Genomic DNA, 17,942 nt, shown 5'->3' with positions numbered 1-17,942 from the left:
TTAGTTAAGAGTTTTAGCATTGAGTTTCAGCCTAGAGTCTTAGCTTAGAGTTTTTAGTTACTCTTATAGTTTAGTGTAGTTTCAGTCAAGAGCTTTAGTTTAGAGTTGTAGTTTACTTTTAATTAAGAGTTTTAGCTTAGAGTTTTAGCCTAGAGTCTTAGCTTAGAGTTTTTAGTTACACTTATAGTTTAGTTTAGTTTCATTTAAGAGTTTTAGTTTAGAGTTGTAGTTTAGTTTTAGCCCATAGTCTTAGCTTAGAGTTTTTAGTTAAGCTTATAGTTTAGTTTCAGTTAAGAGTTTTAGTTTAGAGTTATAGTTTAGTTTATTTTTGGTTAATAGTTTTAGCTTATAGTTTTAGCCCAGAGTCTTAGCTTCAATTTTTAAGTTACACTTATAGTTTAGTTTAGTTTCAGTTAAGAGTTTTCTAGAGTTATAGTTTAGTTTAAGTTATTAGTTTTAGCTTAGAGTTTTAACCTAGAGTTTTAGCTTAGAGTTTTTAATTACACTTATAGTTTAGTTTAGTTTCAGTTAAGAGTTTTAGTTTAGAGTTGTAGTTTAGTTTTAATTAAGAGTTTCAGTTTAGAGTTTTAGATTAGAGTCTTAACTTAGAGTTTTTACTTAAACTTATAGTTTATTTTAGTTTCAGATAAGAGTTGTATTTTAGAGTTAAAGTTTAGACTAGTTTTAGTTAAGAGTTTTAGCTTAGAGTTTTGGCCTGTAGTCTTATCTTAGAATTTTTATTAAACTTAGAGTTTAGTTTAGTTTCAGTTAAGAGTTTTAGTTTAGAGTTATACTTTGGTTTAGTTCTAGCTAAGAGTTTTAGCTTAGAGTTTTAGCCTAGAGTCTTAGCTTAGAGTTTACAGTTACACATATAGTTTAGTTTAGTTTCACTTGCGAGTTTTAGTTTAGAGTTATAGTTTAGTTTAGTTTCAGTTAAGAGCTTTAGTTTAGAGTTGTAGTTTAACTTTAGTTAAGAGTTTTAGCTTCGAGTTTTAGCCCAGTGTCTTAGCTTAGAGTTTTTAGTTACACTTATAGTTTAGTTTAGTTTCAGTTAAGAGTTCTAGTTTAGAGTTATAGTTTAGTTTAGTTTGAGTTAAGAGTTTTAGCTTAGAGTTTTAGCCTAGAGTCTTAGCTTAGAGTTTTTAGTTACCCTTATTGTTTAGTTTAGTTACAGTTAAGAGTTTTAGTTTAGAGTTATAGTTTAGTTTTAGTTCGGAGTTTTAGCTTAGAGTTTGAACCTAGAGTTTTAGCTTAGAGTTTTTAGTTACTCTTATAGTTTAGTTTAGTTTCATTTAATAGTTTTAGTTTAGAGTTGTAGTTTAGTTTTAGCCCATAGTCTTAGCTTAGAGTTTTTAGTTACACTTATAGTTTAGTTTCAGTTAAGAGTTTTAGTTTAGAGTTATAGTTTATATTAGTTTTAGTTAAGAGTTTTAGCTTAGAGTTTTAGCCTAGAGTTTTAGCTTAGATTTTTTAGTTACACTTATAGTTTAGTTTAGTTTCAGCTAAGAGTTTTAGTTTAGAGTTATAGTTTAGTTTAGTTTTAGTTAAGAGTTTTAGCTTAGAGTTTTAGCCTAGAGTTTTAGCTTAGAGTTTTTAGTTACACTTATAGTTTAGTTTAGTTTCAGTTAAGAGTTTTCTAGAGTTATAGTTTAGTTTAAGTTATTAGTTTTAGCTTAGAGTTTTAACCTAGAGTTTTAGCTTAGAGTTTTTAGTTACACTTATAGTTTAGTTTAGTTTCAGTTAAGAGTTTTAGTTTAGAGTTACAGTTTAGTTTTAATTAAGAGTTTTAGCTTAGAGTTAGAGCCTAGAGTCTTAATTTAGAGTTTTTAGTTACACTTATAGTTTAGTTTAGTTTCAGTTAAGAGTTTTAGTTTAGAGTTATAGTTTAGTTTAGTTTTAGTTAAGAGTTTTAGCTTAGAGTCTTAGCCTAGAGTCTTAGCTTAGAGTTTTTATTACACTTATAGTTTAGTTTAGTTTCAGTTAAAAGTTTTAGTTTAGAGTTATAGTTTAGTTTAGTTTTAGTTAAGAGTTTTAGCTTAGAGTTTTAGCCTAGAGTCTTAGCTTAGAGTTTACAGTTACACATATAGTTTAGTTTAGTTTCACTTGCGAGTTTTAGTTTAGAGTTATAGTTTAGTTTAGTTTCAGTTAAGAGCTTTAGTTTAGAGTTGTAGTTTAACTTTAGTTAAGAGTTTTAGCTTCGAGTTTTAGCCCAGTGTCTTAGCTTAGAGTTTTTAGTTACACTTATAGTTTAGTTTAGTTTCAGTTAAGAATTTTAGTTTAGAGTTATAGTCTAGTTTTAGTTAAGAGTTTTAGCCAAGAGTCTTAGCTTAAAGTTTCTCGTTACACTTATAGTTTAGTTCAGTTTCATTTAATAGTTTTTAGTTTCGTTTTATAGTTTAGTTTAGTTTAATTTAAGAATTTTAGCTTAGAGTCTTATACTAGAGTCTTAGCTTAGAGTTTTTAATTACACTTATAGTTTAGTTTAGTTTCAGTTAAGAGTTTTAGTTTAGAGTTATAGTGTAGTTTTAGTTTGGAGTTTTAGCTTAGAGTTTTAGCCTAGAGTTTTAGCTTAGAGTTTTTAGTTACTCTTATAGTTTATTTTAGTTTCAGTTAAGAGTTTTAGTTTAGAGTTAATGTTTAGTTTAGTTTTAGTTAAGAGTTTTAGCTTAGAGTCTTAGACTAGAGTCTTAGCTTAGAGTTTTTAGTTACACTTATTGTTTAGTTTAGTTTCAGTTAAGAGTTTTAGTTTAGAGTTATAGTGTAGTTTTAGTTTGGAGTTTTAGCTTAGAGTTTGAACCTAGAGTTTTAGCTTAGAGTTTTTAGTTAGTCTTATAGTTTAGTTTAGTTTTAATAAAGTTTTAGCTTAGAGTTTTAGCCTAGAGTCTTAGCTTAGAGTTTTTGGTTACACATATAGTTTAGGTCAGTTCAGTATCAGTTAAGAGTTTTAGTTTAGAGTTATAGTTTAGTTTAGTTTTAGTTGAGTTTTACCTTAGCTTAGAGTTTTTAGTTACACTTTTAGCTTAGTTTAGTTTCAGTTAAGAGTTTTAGTTTAGAGTTATAGTTTAGTTTAGTATTAGTTAAGAGTTTTAGCTTAGAGTTTTAGCCTAGAGTCTTAGCTTAGAGTTTTAGTTACACTTCTTGTTTAGTTTAGTTTAAGTTAAGAGTTTTAGTTTAGAGTTATAGTTTAGTTTTAGTTCGGAGTTTTAGCTTAGAGTTTGAACCTAGAAATTTAGCTTAGAGTATTTAGTTACTCTTATAGTTTAGTTTAGTTTCAGTTAAGAGCTTTAGTTTAGAGTTGTAGTTTAGTTTTAGTTAAGAGTTTTAGCTTAGAGTTTTAGCCTAGAGTCTTAGCTTTGAGTTTTTATTTACACATATAGTTTAGTTTAGTTTCAGTTAAGAGTTTTAGTTTAGAGTTATATTTTAGTTTAGTTTTAGTTAAGAGTTTTAGATTAGAGTTTTACCCCGGAGTCTTAGCTTAGAGTTTTTAGCTACACTTATAGTTTAGTTTAGTTTCAGTTAAGAGTATTAGTTTAGAGTTATAGTTTAGTTTAGTTCTAGTTAAGAGTTTTAGCTTATAGTATTAGCCTAGAGTCTTAGCTTAGAGTTTTTAGTTACACTTATAGTTAAGTTTAGTTTCAGTTATTAGTTTTAGTTTAGAGTTATAGTTTAGTTTTAGTTAGGAGTTTTATCTTAGAGTTTTAACCTACAGTTTTATCTTAGAGTTTTTAGTTACACTTATAGTTTAGTTTAGTTTCAGTTAAGAGTTTTAGTTTAGAGTTACAGTTTAGTTTAGTTTTAGTTTAGAGTTTTAGCTTAGAGTTTTCGTCTTGAGTCTTAGCATAGAGTTTTTAGTTACACTTATTGTTTAGTTTAGTTTCAGTTAAGAGATTTAGTTTAGAGTTATAGTTTAGTTTTAGTTCGGAGTTTTAGCTTAGAGTTTGAACCTAGAGTTTTAGCTTAGAGTTTTTCGTTACTCTTATAGTTTAGTTTAGTTTCAGTTAAGAGCTTTAGTTTAGAGTTGTAGTTTAGTTTTAGTTAAGAGTTTTAGCCTAGAGTCGTAGCTTAGAGTTTTTAGTTACACTTATAGTTTAGTTTAGTTTCAGTTAAGAGTTATAGTTTAGTTTAGTTTTAGTTAAGAGTTTTAGCTTAGAGTTTTACCCCGGAGTCTTAGCTTAAGAGTTTTTAGTTACACTTATAGTTTAGTTTAGTTTCAGTTAAGAGTTTTAGTTTAGAGTAATAGTTTAGTTTTAGTTAATAGTTTTAGCCTAGAGTCTTAGATTAGAGATTTTAGTTACACTTATAGTTTAGTTTAGTTTCATTTAAGAGTTTTAGTTTAGAGTTATAGTTTAGTTTTAATTAAGAGTTTTAGACTAGAGTCTTAGATTAGAGATTTTATTTACACTTATAGTTTAGTTTAGTTTCATTTAAGAGTTTTAGTTTAGAGTTATAGTTTAGTTTAGTTTTAGTTAAGAGTTTTAGCTTAGAGTCTTAGCCTAGAGTCTTAGCTTGGAGTTTTAGTTACACTTATAGTTTAGTTTAGTTTCAGTTAGGAGTTTTGGTTTAGAGTTATAGTTTAGTTTAGTTTTAGTTAAGAGTTTTTTAGCTTAGATTTTTAGCCTAGAGTCTTAGCTTAGAGTTTTTGGTTACCCTTATAGTTTAGTTTAGTTTCAGTTAAGAGTTTCAGTTTAGATTTATAGTTTAGTTTAGTTCTAGTTCAGAGTTTTAGCTTAGAGTTTTAGCCTAGAGTCTTAGCTTAGAGTTTTTAGTTACATAGTTTAGTTTCAGTTAAGAATTTTAGTTAGAGTTATAGTTTAGTTTAGTTTCAGTTAAGAGTTGTAGTTAAGTTTTAGTTAAGAGTTTTAGTTTAGAGTTTTAGTTTTAGTTTAGAGTCTTAGCTTAGAGTTTTTAGTTACTCTTATAGTTTTGTTTAGTTTCAGTTAAGAGTTTTAGTTTAGAGTTATAGTTTAGTTTTAGTTAAGAGTTTTAGTTTATAGTTTAGAGTATTAGCTTAGAGTCATAGCTTAGAGTTTTGCTTAGAGTTATAGTTTAGTTTAGTTTCAGTTAAAAGTTTTAGTTTAGAGTTGTAGTTTAGTTTTTTCTTAACACGAACAAATTTTTTCAACGAAGTAACAACTTTTTCCTTAATTCGAACAAACATTTACTTAATACTATCAAATTTCTCTTAGAAGTAATACGTTTTTTATTAGGTTCATTCAACTTAATTTAACATGACCGCTAATGCTAACCTAAGCTAGAAGAACCCAACTTGAATGTAGAGAAAATTGTTAGTTCTAAGAAAAATTTCTAATCTTTTACTGGAAACTTGCTGCTATTAGTAAAAATTTGTTTCTATTAAGAAAGAACCTGTTACTTCCAAGATAAATTTGACAGTAATAAATGAATTTTTGTGAGTATCAAGGGAAAATTTGTTACCTCGAAGAAAATATTTGTTACTGTTAAGAAAAACTTGCTACTTCTAACAAAAACTTGTTATCAAGAAAAAATATGTTACTTCTAAGAGAAATATCTCATGGTTGACGATAAACTTGCTGCTATTAAAAAAAAATTGTTACTATCAAGAAAAAACCTGTTACTTCTAAGAAATATTTGTTAGTATTAAGTAAATTTTTGTGAGTATTAAGGAAAAAGTTGTTACCTCGAAGAGAAAATTTTTCAGTGTTAAGATAAAAACTTGCCTTTTCCAACAGAAAGCTTGTTATCTTGAACAAAAAATTGTTACTTCTAAGAGAAACTTGTTATTATTGACGGAAAACTTGCTGATATTAGAAAAAATGTGTTAATATTAAGAAAAATGTTTTACTTCCAAGAGAAATTCAACTTCCAGTAGAATTAAGTAAAAGTTTGTTAGTATTAAGGAAAAAGTTGTTATTTCGAAGAGAAAATTTTTCAGTGTTAAGAAAATATTGCTTCTAAGCAAAATATTTTTATCCTTGAAGGTAAACTTTCTGTTAAAAAATTTGTTATTATTATTAAAACAGCTGTTACATCCAAGAGAAATTTGATAAAGTTAAGTAAAATTTTGTTAGCATTAAGGAAAAAGTTTTTACTTCGAAGAGAAAATTTGTTAATGTTAAGAAAAACTTTATAGTTCGAACAGGAAACTTTTTATTATAAACAAAAATTGCTACTTCTAAGAGAAATTTGTTAGTTTTAAGAAAACAACTTGCTAGTTCTAACTGAAAAGTTGTTTTCGTAACCATAAAAATGTTACTTCTAAAAGAAATTTGTTATCTTTGACTGAAAACTTGCTGCTATTAGAAATATTTTTAACATTATTAAAAAACTGTTATTTCCAAGAGAAAGTTGGTAGAGTTAAGTAAAAGTTTGTTATTATTAAAGAAAAAGTTATAGTAAGGAAAAAAGTTGTTACTTCAAACAAAAATTTGTTAGGATTAAGACAAACTTGCTACTTCTAACAGAAAACTTGATATCATAAAAAAAATTTACTTCTTAGAGAAATTTGTTATCTTTTACGAAAAACTCTGTCCCCCAGTAAGGGGGTTTTTCAGGCGATTTGTGGTACGAAACAACAATTTTAGGCAAATACGTTGTGCCTCGAGTTTCAGAGGTGACAATGCCGTATGAAGTGCATTTGTTTCTAAAGGTGCAGGTATTCCTATAAAATAAGGGTTAACATATACAAGTATTTCTAGCCAAAAAGTCAGTCCCACAGTAAAGCGGTGTTTTCAGAAATTTTTGGTACCAGACAACAATTCTAGCTAAAAAAAAAAGCTCAAAAACAATTGCATGAAAATTCTGAGATAGGTAATCTATTCAAAATGTATATCCATTTTATGTCTCGAGTTTCAGAGGTGGCAATGCTGTATGACTTGCGTTCCTTTCTAAAATGTGTCATTGGCTTAAAACTGAAAGAAAATAATATCAAGAAAAAAAAATGATAAAATATAGAATTAAGTCATATTTGTTGTAGTCCTTTGAAATGCTTTGAAACGTCTTGAAAAGTTTGTCGGTGAAATTGCTTGCTAGGGATCCCATTGTAATTGCTCGCTAGGGTCCTCAGATAGTTAGATTGAGGTCCTCTGTTGAAATTACTCGCTATGGTATTGGTTGAATTGGATGATTGGTTCCTGAGTGAATTGCTTGCTAGCACCCCTTCCCGTCTTTCTTTCATTTACGCATGGTTTTGTTCATATTTTATCCTTTTATAAGCCATTTCATATTTTATTTTATTTTCTTTCGCGTAGCCCTGTCTCAAAAACGCTGTATTTCATTAAAGGCTCTTGGAAATACATCAATAGAGCGTACAAAATGTACCCCTGGTAACTTCTCCCTTCCTCTGGAATTGCTTGCTAGGATTCCCACCAAATGTGGAGGTGATAAAAGAATGTTTTACCGTTCGGGGAGGGCAAAAAAAACAATGTAACATGCACTTTAGAAATTTAGCTCTAAATTAGCTCTTATATCAGTCCATCATCCGGAAACTATTGCTAGGAGGGGCTAGGGGCGGGGCTGCCGTGAAACTCCAGCTTCAGAGTCTTGTTTTAAAGATTCTTTTAAGTAGATTTGCAATTTATAGTCAATTTCAACTCTAATTCCTGGCGCATACAATATGCTGAGTCCAACTCGTAAAATATGGTAAATAATTGTTACAAAAATCTTCGAGCGCTAGCTTATCCATAGTCAAAATTGCCCTCAGATGTGTGTGAAAACAGTGTGGCAGCGCCATTCCACTTTGGTCCATAAGTATACTTTTTAATGGTTTGGGTATCTAATCTTCTCGAAAGATGACCCACTTATCTTACAACCTCTCCCATTAGCTGTCATTCCGTAAAATAGGTACCGTTATTACGCAGCACCCACGTGTGTGCCGTGCTCGGTTACAATCGGGGATTCCCCATGGGCTCCTGGAGTCTGGCTTGTGACATACGATGGCGTCATCAATATTAGACCTGGTGACGGAAATGCTGGGAATCTTCCATAAACACAATGCGCCAAAAATGGCTAGGAATCTTGCTAATACTGAAGAAATAATAGAACACCTGGAATGTCGGGAAGCCGGCCAGGGGTGAGAATATTGCCGGATGGATACACGGCTCCCTCAGGAATCTTTCCAGGGATGTTGTGATGTCAGAGGGCATTTCTTTAATATCCTATTGGAAGAGGGATAGGGATATGTTTGAGATCCCATGTTAATTCCCTATTATTGCTAATATGTAAATTTAATGCGTGTTTTTTTTCAATTGTCATGTTTTTCATGTTTTTTTTTTTTGTCGTGATTTTAAGTCTTTTTTCTGTGTTTTTAATATTGTTTGTAAAATTGTTTGAATTAATAAAACTTTTATTTACAAAAACCTTAATCCATTAGATATGTTGTCTAGAACAATCATGGTGTTTACATAATTTGAGCGTGTATTTCCCTTTATCGCTATAAATACCTTGAGTGCAATTGTCTCTGAAAATAAATGTTTCCCCGACTGCGTGCTAATTATCCATGCCAATTACACAGGTGTACCAAACATCTCATTCTAGAAAGCGACACATGGGAATTTCTCTCTCACGCAATAGGTAAATCTTACAATATAATCAGTAGGACAAAATACTTGGAATGACAGTTTTTTGCTGTTGCTTGGAGCGCTTAAGTGAGAAATTACTTAAGGATTGTTCGGGGTACCCGGCCGACTGACCGTATTTCAAACAATAGGCTGTACAAAAAATGTGGTTCAATACCGCTTTCTAGGGCTATAATGAAAGAAAGGTTGAGGTGGCTAAGGCTAAGCGGAAAGCAGGTCGTCCTCAGATGGGGTGGAAGGACGTCATAAAGAAAGATTTAAAGAAAATGGGAGAGTGTAAAAAGGGAGGTTTCGAATAGACTGGGATAAAGGAGGCGTGTGCGTAGCTGTGTTGGCCCCAGGCGGCTTGGTGCTGCGGTCAGTTGTTAGTAAAAATAGTAGTAACTTGGAGTGCTTAGCCATTGGATGGAAATGACGTTTCATGTCCTAGCGAGGACAAAGAAAATATTTTTTGAGCATTTCGGGCGAAAAATGAATTGCCAAAAAAGATATTAAGCGAGAGTGATGGATTTTCCGTCATTGCGTAAGATGCTCCGTCCTTACAAAAAGTGTATGCCGTCATTAAGTTAAAAGAAAGAAAAAATGCTTTGAACGTTTCGGTCGAAAAATTAAATGATAAAAAAAATATTACGTGACAGTAATGGTTGCTCAATTATTACACAAGATCACATACGGTGTGTTCTGTCGTTAAGTTACAGGCGGGGATTCCCCCAAGGGTTTCTGTCGCAAGGCTACATAAAATTACGTCCAGCATATTATAACTGACTGTTTGAAACGGGGTGTGTTTTGACGTCATTAGAGTCCAGAGGGGTGTGTCTTTGGAGTCTTGCCAACTGTGTTCCTTTTAATAGAACCGGTGACCGTAACCTGGGAGCGTGTTTAGACATGAATTCTTACAAAATGACCGTCTAGACACCTACATGAGAAAACCAACATATGGAAATAGAGAACAGGGGTGGAAACGGCTAGTAACTCCATTTATTATCAAACATATCCAGACCAACAACCACTTCCAAAACCAACATTCATAACCAACAACCCTAACCAACCAGCATAACCACCAACCATATCCAAAACCATATCCAAAAACCATGAGCAACAAACATAACCAACAATCATATCCAAAACCAATAAACATATCCAAACGAGTCATAAAAGCCTCTCATGTCCAAAACCAACAATCATTGGCTAGTAAATCCATTTATTATCAAACATATCCAGACCAACAAACACGTCCAACAACCATATCCAAAACCAACAATGACATCCAACAACCTTGACCAACATATCCAAAACCAACAAACATAACCAACAATAATAACCAGCAACCAACAAATATATCCAGAACCATATCCAAACCAACAAACACAGACAAAACCATATTCAAAACCAACAAACATAACCAACAACCAACAAACATAACCGAAAAACATCACCCATAACCAAAACCAGCAACCAGCAAACATAACCAATAATCACATCATAACCAACAACCGACAAACATAACCAACAACCGTGACCCAAAAACAAATATAAGAAAGAACCAATGAACATAACCAACAACCAACAAACATAACCAAGAATACCATCCAACAATCATAACCAACAAACATAACCAACAAACATAACCATAAACCAAAAACATAACCAACAAACATAACCATCAACCAGCAAACATAACCAACAATCATAACCAACAACCATAACCAACAAACATAACAATCAATCATAACCAACAACCAACAAACATAACCAACAACCATAACCAACAATCGTAAACAACAACCAACAATCATATCCAACAAAGATAACCAGCCATCATAACCAACAACCAACAACCAGTAACCAACAAATATAACCAACAACCAAAACCAACAAACATATGTTAATTTTCCTGCGTTAATTCCCTATGGGTGTTGTAGAAAATATTATGTCATTACTACTGGTCTGCGAGTTATGAACTTTGCCCAATGTTTATATATAGTATTGGTTATTGGAAAGTATACTAAAGTTTTCAGGGGGATTTTTTCTAGTAGTTGGGGGGGCATTATTTAAAAAAACAATCAAAAATTAAATTTAAAGAAAAAAATTCAACTGAAAGTGAGGAGCAACATCAAAACTTAAAACAAACAGAAATTGTTATATATGATTGGGTTCGCCCGCTAGTCATTACCTCGCTCTTTACGCTAATTTTTTTTTGTGTTTTCATCAGAGCTATTTATTCTAATTAACGGCCTTTGTAATTAAGGGGTCATTATTAAAGAATTGGAACAAAATCTGAACTTTAACGTAAAGAGCGAGGTATTGACAAGAGGGCGAACCCCCTAATATATGTAATAAAAATATACAAATATAGAAGTTCGCTAGGTAAGTTAATTCGTAAGTTACGTCAGATTAAAATTTTGAGAAAGCCATTTAGCCAAAAAAAGTAAAAATAATATCCAAATTTCGTTTTAATTATTCATGTACGATGAGCCAAAATCAAAGCTGCATTAATTCAAAACGTTCAGAAATTAAAGAAAAAAAACTAGTTTTTTTTTAACTGAAAGTAAGTTGCAACATTAAAACTTAAAACGAACAGAAATTATTCCCTATATGAAAGAGGCTGTCCCCTCCTCAACGCCTCGCTCTTAACGTTAAAGTTTGGCTCTATCTCACAAATTTATTTTTTTAAACAATAAAAAATTTTAGCGTAAAGACCGAGGCGTTAGTAGAGGGGACCCTAAAGCCACCACGATTACACCACCCCTTCGAATCCCGATCCGGACACTTTTTTTAAAACTCCCACGATCACCACGTGGTTTATGGTCCAAATAAGGGCATGGCCCCCCTAGGGAGAATGATTATGTAATGGGGATCAACGACCTCTTTCTCCAAGGTCAAGTTATTTGATGTTTCTATGTGTAATAGCTCCGGGACAAAGGTTGAACATGCGCAGTGAATTCTAACGGGGACAATGTTATTGATCTAGGACTCGAGGGGGAAGTGAATTTCCGAGAAATTGATTGCGTAATCGAAGGGGGCGTTAATTTCCAAGAACTTGATTGCGTAATCGATAAATGTGTCAACAACAACAACATCGACCTTGACATTTGCTGAGAGCATGCACTTACAACAACCTCGACCTTGGAACACCTGTGCAGTCAACCTCAATTCACCTATCGTGAATCAATAAGTCCCCTTAGGAACAACAAATTAATGTCCCCTTCTTGACAGATCAATCAATCAATGACATCATCTTTCAGACTTTAAAAATTTCCACCTAGAAACATTTCTCCAGGAATAGATCCATATCATTAATGTCTTTGCCTCGGGAACAACTCTTTTGGTCGAACTCCAAAGGATATTAATAACCAAAGGCCATGGAAACAATTAGGCAAGAAACATCTTAGCGATGAATTGTTTTAGCGCGCGAGAAGGTTTCCTATTAATTTGAAATGCGTTAGCAGAGAGATGCCAATAACAAAGGAACACGCTGAATTTACGTTTAGTGATTATTTGGGCGAAACCGTTTTAGACAGGTTATTGAACTATTTCTGCAAAAAATTTAGATACATTTTAAAAGAAGATTTTTGAAGATATTTTGGAGGAGGTTTTGAGTGTGGTCGTTGTAATAAAAAAGTTTCATTTGAACAGTGTTGTTATGTCCTCTAAACCAAACCAAAAGGGTTCCAATACTCCTACCCCCACCCCGAACGAAGCCCCCGGTCCTCAAAGCCCCCCAAGCTCCCAAAGGGCCACCGGTGCCCCCAAAGGCCCACCCAGACCCCCAAAGGCCATCACCCGGCCCCCAAATGTCCCCCAGGCCCCCAACTGGCCCCCCCGACCCCCCAACGCCCACCCAGTTCCCCAAAGGTCCTCCACCCGTCCCCAAAGGCCCAACGAGCTCCCCAAGGACCAACGGGGTCCCCAAGGCCCTCCACCCGCCCCCAACAGCCCCAAAAGCCCTCCCATGGTCCGCAAAGGTCCCCCGGGCGCCCAAAGGGCCACCGGTGCCCCCAACTCCCTCAACCGGTCACCAGGCGCCCCAAAGGCCCACCCACACCCCCCAATGCCATCTCCGGACCCCACAGCCCAACCCCCTAGTGTTTGGTTGTGGTTTACCTTGTCACAGTTACATTTTCTTTATTTTTCAAAGTTCATTATGAATTTATTTAGTTGAAATGCAAGAGTTGGACTATTTCAGTAGCGTTCGGTTGTGGTTTACCTTGTCAAAGTTACATTGTCTTGATTTTTCAAAGTTCATTATGAATTTCTTTCTTTGAAATGAAATAGATGGACTATTTCAGTAGTGATCGTTTGTGGTTTACATTGTCACAGTTACATTTTCTAGATTTTTAAATGTTAATTCTGAATTTATTTAGTTGAAATGCAAGAGTTGGATTATTTCAGTAGCGTTTGGTTATGGTTTACCTTGTCACAATTTCATTTTCTTGATTTTTCATAGATCATTTTGAATTTCCTTCGTTGAAAAGCAATAGTTGGACTATTTCAGTAGCGTTCATTTGTTGTTTAAAATGTCACATTTACATTTTATAGATATTTAAAAGATAATTTTGAATTTCATTTGTTGAAATGAAAGAGTTGGAATATTTCAGTAGTGTTTGGTTGTGGTTTACCTTGTCACAGTTAAATTTTCTTGATTTTTCAAAGCTCATTTTTAATTTAGTTTGTTGAATTGATATAGTTGGAGTATTTCATAAGTTAGCTGTTGTTGTGGTCATTGCCAAAGTTACATTTTCTGTATTTTAATAAGTACATTTTGGATTTCTTTCGTATTTTTTTTCGAGTTGGACTATTTCAGTATCTGGCGGACGTGGTTTTCTTTGGATAACAGAAATTTAAAAGATTTTTCAATTTTATTATTTCTTTCTTATTATTTAACTCAATATATTTTCTCATTAAGTAGCGTTCGGTTGTGGTTTACCTTGTCAAAGTTACATTTTCTTGATTTTTCAAAGTTCATTTTGAATTTCGTTTGTTGAAATGCAAGAGTTGGAATATTTCAGTAGTGTTCGGTTGTGGTTTAACTTATCACAGTTACATTTTATTGATTTTTCAAAGTTAATTTGAATTTCTTTCATTGAAATGCAAGATTTTGAATATTTAAGTAGTTTTAGGTTGTGGTTTACCTTGTCACAGTTAAATTTTATGTTTTTTTAAAAGCTAATTCCTAATTTACTACGTTTAAATGCAAGAGTTGTACTATTTCAGTAGTTTTTGGTCGTGGTTTACCTTGTCACAATTACATTTTCTTGATTTTTAAAAGTTCATTTTGAATTTCTTTCGTTGAAATGCAAGAGTTGGTCTGTTTCAGTAGTGTTTGCTTTTGGTTTACCTTGTCACAGTTACATTGTCAAGATTTTTCAAAGCTCATTTGAATTTCTTTCATTGAAATGCAAGAGTTGGACTATTTCTGTTGTGTTTGGTTATGGTTTACCTTGTCACAGTTACAATTTTCTGGTTTTTCAAAGATAATTTAGAATTTATTTCGGTGTATTTAAAGAGTTGGAATATTTCATTAGTGTTTGGTTGTGGTTTACCCTGTCACAGTTACATTTTCCTGATTTTTCAAAGCTGATTTTTAATTTCTTTCGTTGAAATGAAAGAGTTGGAATATTTAAGGAGTGTTTGGTTATGGTTTACCTTGTCACAGATACATTTTCTTGATTTTTCATAGATCATTTCGAATTTTTTTCTTAGAAATGTAAGAGTTGGATTATTTCAGTAGTGTTTGGTTTCTGTTTACCTTGTCAAAGTTAAATTTTCATGATTTTTCAAAGTTGATTTAGAATTTCTTTCGTTGAATTTCAAGAGTTGGAATATTTCAGTTGTGTTTGGTTATGGTTTACCTTGTCACAGTTACATTTTCCTGATTTTTCTAAGTTCATTTCGAATTTCTTTCGTTGAATTGCAAGAGTTGGAATATTTCAGTCGTGTTAGGTCGTGGTTTACCTTGTCAAAGTTACATTTTACTGATTTTTCAAAGTTGATTTTGAATTTCTTTAGTTGAAATGCAAGAGTTGGAATATTTCAGTAGTGTTTGGGTTTGGTTTACATTATCACAATTACATTTTCTTTATTTTTCAAAGTTCATTTTGAATTTCTTTCTTTGAAATTCAAGAGTTGGAATATTTCAGTAGTGTTTTTATGTGGATTACCTAGTAACAGTTACATTTTCATGATATTTCAAAGTTCAATTTGAATTTCTTTCAATGAAATGCAATAGTTGTAATATTTCAGAAGTGTTTGTTTGTGGTTTACCTTGTAACAGTTACATTTTCTTGATTTTTCAATGTTCATTTTGAATTTCTGTAGTTGAACATCAAGAGTTGGAATATTTAAGTATCGTTCGGTCGTGGTTTACCTTCTGACACTTAAATTTTCTTGATTTTTCATAGTTCATTTTGAATTTATTTTTTTGAAATTCAAGTGTTTGACTATTTCAATATAGTTATGTTGTGGTTTAACTTGTCACAATTAAATTTTCTGTATTTTTCAAAGTTCTTTTTGAATTTATTTTTTTGAAATTCAAGAGTTGGAATATTTCAGTATTGTTTGGTTGTGGTTTAACATGGCACAGTTACATTTTCTTGATTTTTCAAAGTTCATTTTGAATTTCTTTATTTTAAAAGCAAGAGTTTGAATATTTCAGTAGTGTTTGGCTGTGATTTACCTTGACACAGTTACATTTTCTTGATTTTTAAATTTTCATTTGAATTTATTTAGTTGAAATTAAAGAGTTGGAATATTTCAGAAGTGTTTGGTTGTGGTTTAACTTGCTAGAGTTAAATTTTGTTGATTTTTCAAAGATCATTTCGAATTTCTTTAATTTAAATGAACTGTTTGGAATATTTAAGTAGTTTTTGGTCTTGGTTTACCTTGTCAAAGTTACATTTTCTTGATTTTTCAAAGTTCATTTTGAATTTATTTCGTTGAAATGCAAGAGTTGGACTATTTCAGTAGTGTTTGGTTGTGGTTTACCTTGTCACAGTTACATTTTCATGATTTTTCAAAGATCATTTTGAATTTCTTTCGTTGAAAAGCAAGAGTTGGAATATTTCAGTAGTGTTTGCTTATGGTTTACCTTGTCACTGTTAAATTCTCATGCTTTTTCAAACTTCATTTTGGATTTCTTTCATTGATATGTAATAGTTGGAATATTTCAGTAGAGCTTGGTTGTGGTTTAACTTGTCAAAGTTACATTTTCTTGATTTTTCAAAGTTTATTTTGAGTTTATTTAGTTGAAATGCAAGAGTTGGAATATTTCAGTAGTGTTTGGTCGTGGTTTACCTTGTCACAGTTACATTTTCGTGATTTTTCAAAGTTCATTTTTAATTTTTTTCGTTGAAATGCTAGAATTGGACTATTTCAGTAGTGTTTGCTTTTGGTTTACCTTGTCACAGTTACATTTTCTAGAATTTTCAAAGATCATTTTGAATTTCTTTCATTGAAATGCAAGAGTTGGACTATTTCAGTAGTGTTTGGTTTTGGTTTACCTTGTCACAGTTACAATTTCATTATTTTTCAAAGCTCATTTTGATTTTCTTTCATTGAAATGTAAGAGTTGGAATATTTCATTATGTTTGGTCTTGGTTTACCGTGTCACAGTTACATTTTCATGATTTTTCAAATGTGATTTAGAAATTCTGTCGTTGAAAGGAAAGAGTTGGACTATTTCAGTCGTGGTTGGTTATGGTTTACCTTGTCACAGATACATTTTCTCGATTTTTCAAATATCATTTAAAATTTTTTCCATTGAAATGTGAGAGTTGGATTATTTCAGTAGTGTTTGGTTATGGTTTACCTTGTCACAGTTACATTTTACTGATTTTTCAAACTTCATTTAGAATTTCTTTCTTTGAATTGCAAGAGTTGGAATATTTCAGTTGTGTTTGGTTATGATTTACCTTGTCACAGTTACATTTTCCTGATTTTTCAAAGTTCATTTTGATTTTCTTTCATTGAATTTCAAGAGTTGTAATATTTTAGTAGTGTTTGGTTTTGGTTTACCTTATCACAGTTACATTTTCTTGATTTTTCAAAGTTGATTTTGAATTTCTTTCTTTTAAATGCAAAAGTTGGAATATTTCAGTAGTGTTTGGTTGTGGTTTATTTTGTCACAGTTACATTTTCTTGATTTTTCAAAGTTCATTTTGAATTTCTTTCGTTGAAATTCAAGAGTTGGAATATTTCAGTAGTGTTTGGTTGTTGTTTACCTTGTCACAGTTACATATTCATGATTTTTCAAATTTAATTTTGAATTTCTTTCGTTGAAATGCAAGAGTTGGAATATTTCAGCAGTGTTTGGTTGTGGTTTACCTTGTCACAGGTAAATTTTCTTGATTTTTCAAAGTTCATTTTGAATTTCTTTAGTTGAAATTCAAGAGTTTTAATATTTCAGGAGCGTTCGGTTGTGGTTTACCTAGTCACAATTACATATTCTTGATTTTTCATAGTTCATTTTGAATGTATTTTGTTGACAAGAAAGAGTTGGACTATTTCAATAGAGTTCGGTAGTGGCTTAACTTGTCGCAATTACATTTTCTGGATTTTTCAAAGTTCATTTTGAATTTCTTTTTTTGAAATGCAAAGAGTTGGAATATTTCAGGAGCGCTTGGTTGTGGTTTACCGTGTCACAGTTAAATTTTCTTGATTTTTCATAGTTCATTTTGAATTTCTTTCGTTGAAAAGCAAGAGTTGGAATATTTAAGTAGTTTTTGGCTGTGATTTACCTTGTCACATTTACATTTTCTTTATTTTTCAAAGTTCATTTTAATTTATTTCGTTGAAATGCAAGAGTTGGAATATTTCAGAATTGTTTGGTTGTGGTTTACCTTGCCAAAGTTAAATTTTATTGATTTTTCAAAGTTCATTTCGTATTTATTTCTTTGAAATGCACTTGATGGATTATTTAAGTAGTTCTTGGTAATGGTTTACCTTGTCACAGTTACATTTTCATGATTTTTAAAAGTTCATTTTGAATTTCTTTCATTGAAATGAAAGAGGTGGACTATTTCAGTAGTGTTTGGTTGTGGTTTACCTTGTCACAGTTACATTTTCATGATTTTTCAAAGCTCATTTTGAATTTCTTTCGTTGAAAAGCAAGAGTTGGAATATTTCAGTAGTGTTTGCTTTTGGTTTACCTTGTCACAGTTACATTTTCTAGATTTTTCAAAGTTCATTTTGAATTTCTTTCATTGAAATGCAACAGTTGGACTATTTCAGTAGCGCTCGGTTGTGGTTTAACTTGTCACAGTTACATTTTCTTGATTTTTCAAAGTTCAATTGAATTTCTTTCGTTTAAATGCAAGAGTTGGAATATTTCAGTAGTGTTTGGTTGTGGTTTACCTTGTCAAAGTTACATTTTCTTGATTTTTCAAAGTTCAT

General features: G+C 31.7%; 1 protein-coding gene across 1 annotated transcript in view; it reads left to right on the top strand.

The window, feature by feature from the left end:
• Nucleotides 1-17,942, top strand: part of LOC148954659 (small ribosomal subunit protein uS2-like) — a 51,563-nt gene that overhangs the window by 24,184 nt on the left and 9,437 nt on the right. The gene's annotated exons all lie outside the window — the stretch shown is intronic.

This window comes from Artemia sp. Qi Xiang Cuo, chromosome 3 (genome assembly GCF_049724085.1).
Source record: "Artemia sp. Qi Xiang Cuo chromosome 3, ASM4972408v1, whole genome shotgun sequence".
NCBI lineage: Eukaryota > Metazoa > Arthropoda > Branchiopoda > Anostraca > Artemiidae > Artemia > Artemia sp. Qi Xiang Cuo.
Note: the sequence above shows the minus strand (reverse complement) of the source record. Positions and strands in the feature narration are given on the sequence as shown.